Genomic DNA, 7,680 nt, shown 5'->3' with positions numbered 1-7,680 from the left:
ATAGGAATATAAAGCACAATAATTGTCAAATACCGAAAGAAACAATTAATAGTGTTTGACGACCAATGAATTACTTTGGAAGTCTGGTCACTTACGTAATTTTTTTTTTTGGTGTATATTAGTCCAGCTCCTGTGCCGCACACAGGAAGTAGAGAATGACTAGTCTTCAAGTGGAGTTAGAGGGCGGGATATTGGGTACAGGTGTGCAGATGGAATTCAGTCCCTATTTTGAAGTCATACAATGTCTCAAAATATATATAAAGTGTTTATATATTTAGTATTGTATTCCATTCTAAGCTCCTGTGTCGTCTTTTAAAATGTAAACTTGTCCTGCTATATTATACCTCCTACCAGTGGTGGTAATGCAGGATGAGAAGGTGTAATTAGAGTGTGACAGGTTTACATGGTCTGTTTCAATTGTAAATGTAGGAATTTATAATGGGTAAATGATAAAGTGCATGTCGGTGGAAGATATTTAGTAAAGTCCACAAGGTGTTGATTACCCTTCATGATGACTTCAGATTTAATGGAAATGTCAGATGAATGCTAAATCCTACACAACATAAGTTGCTATATCAGAGGGATCACTTCTAAAATTGGACCCACTATTTCATAACTCAGGTTTTCAAGATATCTAACTGAGCTCCTCTTAGGATTGGAGTCTATGGGACAATCTAAATAGTTCACCAAGCCAACTGCATACAATCACAACAGGAATACAGTACAACAGTGAAGTACTTTGTATTGGTGTTTACTAAGGAGGTGGATGCTGACAAAATATTGGTAGAAGCAATGGAAGGGGTGAAAATTGATAGGATGTACTAGAAAGGCTGGGTATGCTTAGAGTGGACAAGTCGCCTGGTCCAGATGGCTTGCATCCCAGATTGCTAAGGGAAGTGAGGGAGAAGATAGCGGAAGGGCTTGCCATAATTTTCCATCTTCCCTCGCTGCGGGGGAGGTGCCTGAGGATTGGAAAGTGGCAAATGTTCAAGAAAGGGTGTAAGGACAATCCTAGTAACTACAGGCCGGTCAGTTTAACATCAGTGATGGGTAAAGTTTTAGAAACAATAATCAAGGAAAAAATTAACAGGCACTTGGAGAGGTTTAAGCTAATTAAGGAGAGCCAACACTGATTTGTAAAAGGCAGATCGTGTTTGACTAATTGAATTTTTTGATGAAGTAATGGAGGATTGATGAAGGGAATGCAATGGATGTTGTCTACATGGATTTTAAGAAGGCTTTTGACAAAGTACCACATAGAAGGCTGGTTAACAAAATTGAGGCTCATGGAACAGGTGGGTCAGTGGCAGTTTGGATAAGGAATTGGCTTAAGGACAGAAAACAGCGAGTTGTGGTAAATGGCTGTTTTTCAGACTGGAGGATGGTAGACAGTGGTGTTCCTCAAGGGTCAATGCTGGGGCCACTACTTTTTTGATTATATATATTAATGATCTGGATATTGGAATGCAGAGTAGAATTTCTATATTTGCCAATGACCCCAAAACTTGGGGGTGTGGCAAACAGTGATGATCTCAATCGACTGCAACAATACATAGAAAGGCTAGCAGAATGGGCAGACAAGTGGCAGATGGAATTTAATACAGAGAAGTGTGAGGTGATGCATTTTGGCAGAAGGAACTGGGAGAGGCAATATACACTTAATGGCACAGTTTTGATGCAGGGACAGAGGGACCTGGGAGTTAATGTGCTTGGGCTTCATGAATAGAGATATAGAGTATAAAAGTAAAGAAGTGATGCTGAACCTGGAGTATTACGTCCACTTCTGGTCACCACACTTTAGGAAGGATGTGAAGGCCCTTGAGAGGATGCAGAGTAGATTTACAAGAATGGTTCTGGGATGGGGGATCTTCGCTACAAGGACAGGTTGGAGAAGCTGGATTGTTTTCATTGGAGCAAAGGAGGTTGAGGGATGATTTGATAGAGGTGTACAAGATTATGACGGGTTGAATAGGCTAGACGGGGAAAGGCTGTTCCCACTATTTGATGGTACAAGGACTAAGGAACACAGATTTAAGGTTTTGGGCAAGAGATACAAGGGCGATGTGAAGAAAAACCTTTTTACACAGCGAGTGGTGAATGACCTGGAACTCGCTGCCGACAGAAGTGGTGGAAGCGGCAACACTCAATGTTTTCAAGGGGAGACTGGATAGGCACATGAGGGAAATAAACTTGCAGGGCTATGGGGATAGAGCGGGGGAATGGGATTGTTCAACAGAGAGCTGGCACGGACTCGATGGGCCGAATGGCCTCCTTTTGTGCCGTTATGACTCTGACTCAGTGTAACTAACCCCTTGCCAGAGTATTCAAAGATGAAGTTGGATCCAGGGACACATCAACAAACACACTTTCACAACTTCTACGATACAATTAACATCATCCTGGTTAAATATTGAGGATTACATTACAGTGGCTGGATATTTAATATCAATCAATGGAACCTAAACAGTCATAGGCACAATAGTAACTTTATACCACTCTCTAAGCATAGCTAGGTTCTGCTGAGTAATTCGTACTCCAATATCCTGAGGCTGCAGTATGAATTTGCCATAGTTTAGTTTGTGTTCTGCATTCAACATATCACTGGCAAGTTGGAGTGCCAACTCCCTGTGACAAAGCATAAAACATAAATCTTTGGGCAGTCTGCCTTCCTCTGGAATACTCGGGATCATTTCAGGGATTGCCTGTAACCAATATTTCGCTGTATTCCTCGTCTTCTCGTCCTAGCTCAGCTAACTTGTCTCGTGTATTATTCCTCTGCACTGTTATTTCTTTCTGTGCTAAGATGTAAGCTATTAAACTCCAGTTGTGATAATATTTGCCGTTTTTAACTTCTGTTTGATTAAACACTTAATCTTGGTTTACCAACTTCCAGTCCTAACATTTTTCTGGCTTTGGAGATCTGCTTCCAAAGTTCTTCACCACTTGGTGTCACCTTCGGCTATGGATGGGGACACATGGCCTCAAATATCCCAAGCAAATCCCACAAGGGCATGTGACCATTACTCACCAACCAAGTTGAACAATTCAATCACATGGATTTATGGATTAGAAACTGGACTGCAATAACAACATTTGAGCTGCTGGACATAGTTTTAAGATTTTTTTGCGCTTTTTAATTTGCACTCTGCATAGGTAGAGTTTTTAATCACCATTCTCACTGATGAAGCTGAACAATTCAATCACATGGACCCTGTTCTGTTGTCTCATTAGATTAGTTAGAGATGTCAGAACGATAATTCCTTGATTTCAATTAGTTTAACGAAGGAAAGACTCCAAGTAGAACTCTTTTTTAAATTTCCCTCACTCGCACCAAGTCCTGTTCACCCATCACCCCTGTGCTCGCTGACCTACATTGGCTCCCAGTCCGACAACACCTTCATTTTAAAATTCTCATCAGTTTTCAAATCCCTCCATGGCTTCCCCCTCCCTGTCTCTGTAACCTCCTCCAGTCCTACAAAGCTCTCAGATCTCTGCGCTCCTCCAATTCTGACCTCTTGCGCATCCCCGATTTCCTTCGCCCCACCATTGGCAGCCGTGCCTTTAGCTGCCTAGGCTCGAAGCTCAGGAATTCCCTCCCTAAATCTCTCCTCACCTTTAAGATGCTCCTTAAAATCTCCCTCTTTGAGCAAGCTTTTGGTCACCTGTCCTAATATCTCTTTATGTGGCTCAGTGTGAAATTGTGTTTGATCATTCCTGGGAAGCGCCTTGGGACATTTTACTATGATAAAGGTGCTATATAAATGCAAGTTCTAGTTGACCCTATCTGTTCAAGTAACCCAATCAATCTATTGATTTAAAAAGAAAGAAAAAACTTTTTATATAGTGCCTTTCACAACCTAGGGATGTCCCAAAGCGCTTTACAGCCAATGAAGTACTTTTGAAGTGTAGTTACTGTTGGAATGTAGAAAATGCTGCAGCCAATTTGTGCACAGCAAGCTCCCACAAACACCACTGAGTTAAATGACCATATCATCTGTTTTAGGTTTTGGTTGAGGGTTAAATGTTGGCCAGGACACTGGTAGAACTCTCCTGCTCTTCTTTGAATAGTGCCATGGGATCTTTTATGTCCATCTGAGAGGGCCTAAGGTTCAACATCTGGTACCAATGACTTTTAAATCGGGACATCTTCCAGAATGGCTTGCTAAAGGTATTCCCAGCGTGCAAAGGTTAACCCTTTTTAGTTTTCTCAGTAGTGTGGCCAAGGCCTAAACCTTTCCTACAGTGTTGATTTCAAAAACAAGACTCTGGTTTCTGACAAGACAAATTCAATGATTTTCTTCTCTTGCAAATGTCTTGCATTAGCTTCTCATATTGCTTAAACAGAGAGAAAAATAGAGCCTTTCATTCTGACCCAACCCCAGTATTTGGAGAACTTCCAGACCAGTTTTAAACTCAAACTTTTAACCATTAGGTGTTGGGACTGACACTTTTGATCACTCTTTTAATGTAGAGGATCGCAAACAAAATTACCAACACTTCATACATATGTACAATTCATGATGAAATGGAACAATAATGGACATAGAATGATACAGCACTGAAGGAGGCCATTTGGCCCATCGTGCCTGTGCCGGCTCTTTGAAAGAGCTATCCAATTAGTACTTGTTTTTTGAAGCATAAACAAAATATTGCGGATGCTGGAAATCTGAAACAAAAACAGAAAATGATGGCAAAACCCAGCAGGTCAGGCAGCATCTGTGGAGAGAGGAACGGAGTAAATGTTTCAGGTCGATGACCTTTCGTCTGAACTGGGAGAAGTTAGAGATTTAACAGTTTATAAGCGAGTACAGAGGCAGGAAAAGGGCAGGAGTGATTAAATAACAAAAGGGATGATGGTGCAAGGCAAAACATTGTGGCAATGGGAAAAGAAAAGAAACTGTAAATGGCAATAGCAGAATCATTGCCAGCACCTGCTGTCTGAAAAAATGGGAGCAGTGGTTATGATCTGAAATTGTTGAACTCAGTGTTGAGTCCAGAAGGCTGTAAAGTGCCTAATAGAAAGATGAGGTGCTGTTCCTCGAGCTTAGGTTGAGCTTCATTGGAACAGAGTAGGAGACCGAGCTGCAGTCGTTCTTATGAGATGACAAACTGATGTCTCCACTTCCTCATTCAATAGTTCAGGTGGATATGAAAAGCCCCAGTGTCCAGGCCAACATTCTCCCTCAACTGAAACCACCAAAAAGATCAAATTACTGGTTAGTTGTCTCATTAACTATCTGTGCCATGTTTGCCTATACAACAACAGTGTTTCACTTCAAAAGTAATCCATTGGCTGGGAAGCACTTTGCAACATCCTGAGAAACGTGATAGAGTGCTCCGTAAATTCAACTTTGCTCATTCTTTAAGACTTAAGACTGACTGTCCCAACACTGACTGTGTGTATAACAGCACTGACTGCCCCAGTACTGACTGTGTGTATAACAGCACTGACTGTCTCAGCACTGACTGTGTGTATAACAGGACTGAGTGTTCCAGGACTGACTGTCCCAGCACTGACTGTGTGTATAACAGGACTGACTGTCTCAGCACTGACTGTGTGTATAACAGGACTGACTGTCCCAACACTGACTGTGTGTATAACAGGACTGACTGTCCCAACACTGACTGTGTGTATAACAGCACTGACTGCCACAGCACTGACTGTGTGTATAACAGCACTGACTGTCACAGCACTGACTGTGTGTATAACAGGACTGACTGTCTCAGCACTGACTGTGTGTATAACAGGACTGAGTGTTCCAGGACTGACTGTCCCAGCACTGACTGTGTGTATAACAGCACTGACTGTCACAGCACTGACTGTGTGTATAACAGGACTGACTGTCTCAGCACTGACTGTGTGTATAACAGGACTGACTGTCCCAACACTGACTGTGTGTATAACAGGACTGAATGTCCCAGCACTGACTGTGTGTATAACAGGACTGACTGTCTCAGCACTGACTGTGTGTATAACAGGACTGAATGTCCCAGCACTGACTGTGTGTATAACAGCACTGACTGTCACAGCACTGACTGTGTGTATAACAGGACTGACTGTCTCAGCACTGACTGTGTGTATAACAGGACTGACTGTCCCAACACTGACTGTGTGTATAACAGGACTGAATGTCCCAGCACTGACTGTGTGTATAACAGGACTGACTGTCTCAGCACTGACTGTGTGTATAACAGGACTGACTGTCCCAACACTGACTGTGTGTATAACAAGACTGACTGTCCCAACACTGACTGTGTGTATAACAGGACTGACTGTCCCAACACTGACTGTGTGTATAACAGGACTGACTGTCACAGCACTGAATGTGTTAATAACAGCACTGACTGTCTTCAAGCTGACAATGAGAATTAGATTTTCTTTTCCAAACAGAAAACTATTTTTTAATACCCCTTTCACAGAGAACAAAATAAAGTTAAAAAAGGGGCTTGTTTAGAATTTGAACCTGGAACCTCTCTCATTTTTAACATACAAAGAGTCCTAAACAAGAATTATACACCTAGTCCAACAAGCCTACTCTAATGGTTTGCCAGATATTTAATCTCTCTCTCTCTGAAAAATGCCACGTCTCTGCATCCTCAGCCTGCACACAGGAAGAGAGGCTCGGGTTACTCAGACACCTATCGGCAGCACCAGTCTCTTTAGGGATATAATAATGGGAGGTCTTTGCCTGTGAGAGAACCTTTAAAGAGAAAGACCCTGCATTTATATAGCACCTCATCACGTCTCCTAGGATGTCCCAAACTGCTTCATATCCACCAGATTATGTTTAAACTGCCATCTGACTGGTGTGAAGAGGGAAGATACCTTCCTGATCAACTCCTTTCACATTCTGTTCACAGCACGGGTTAGATACAGAGTAAAGCTCCCTCTACACTGTCCCATCAAACACTCCCAGGGCAGGTACAGCACGGGTTAGATACAGAGTAAAGCTCCCTCTACACTGTCCCATCAAACACTCCCAGGGTAGGTACAGCACGGGTTAGATACAGAGTAAAGCTCCCTCTACACCGTCCCATCAAACACTCCCAGGGCAGGTACAGCACAGGTTAGATACAGAGTAAAGCTCCCTCTACACTGTCCCATCAAACACTCCCAGGGCAGGTACAGCACAGGTTAGATTCAGAGTAAAGCTCCCTCTACACTGTCCCATCAAACACTCCCAGGGCAGGAACAGCACGGGTTAGATACAGAGTAAAGCTCCCTCTACACAGTCCCATCAAACACTCCCAGGGCAGATACAGCACGGGTTAGATACAGAGTAAAGCTCCCTCTACACTGTCCCATCAAACACTCCCAGGGCAGATACAGCACGGGTTAGATACAGAGTAAAGCTCTCTCTACACTGTCCCATCAAACACTCCCAGGGCAGGTGCAGCACGGGTTAGATACAGAGTAAAGCTCCCTCTACACTGTCCCATCAAACACTCCCAGGGCAGATACAGCACGGGTTAGATACACAGTAAAGCTCCCTCTACACTGTCCCATCAAACACTCCCAGGGCAGGTACAGCACGGGTTAGATACAGAGTAAAGCTCTCTCGACACTGTCCCATCAAACACTCCCAGGGCAGGTACAGCACGGGTTAGATACAGAGTAAAGCTCCCTCTACACTGCCCCATCAAACACTCCCAGGGCAGGCACAGCACGGGTTAGATACA

The sequence above is a fragment of the Somniosus microcephalus genome, chromosome 17, assembly GCF_052327205.1.
Source record: "Somniosus microcephalus isolate GS21.2 chromosome 17, FLI_Smic_1.0, whole genome shotgun sequence".
Classification (NCBI taxonomy): Eukaryota; Metazoa; Chordata; class Chondrichthyes; order Squaliformes; family Somniosidae; genus Somniosus; species Somniosus microcephalus.
Note: the sequence above shows the minus strand (reverse complement) of the source record.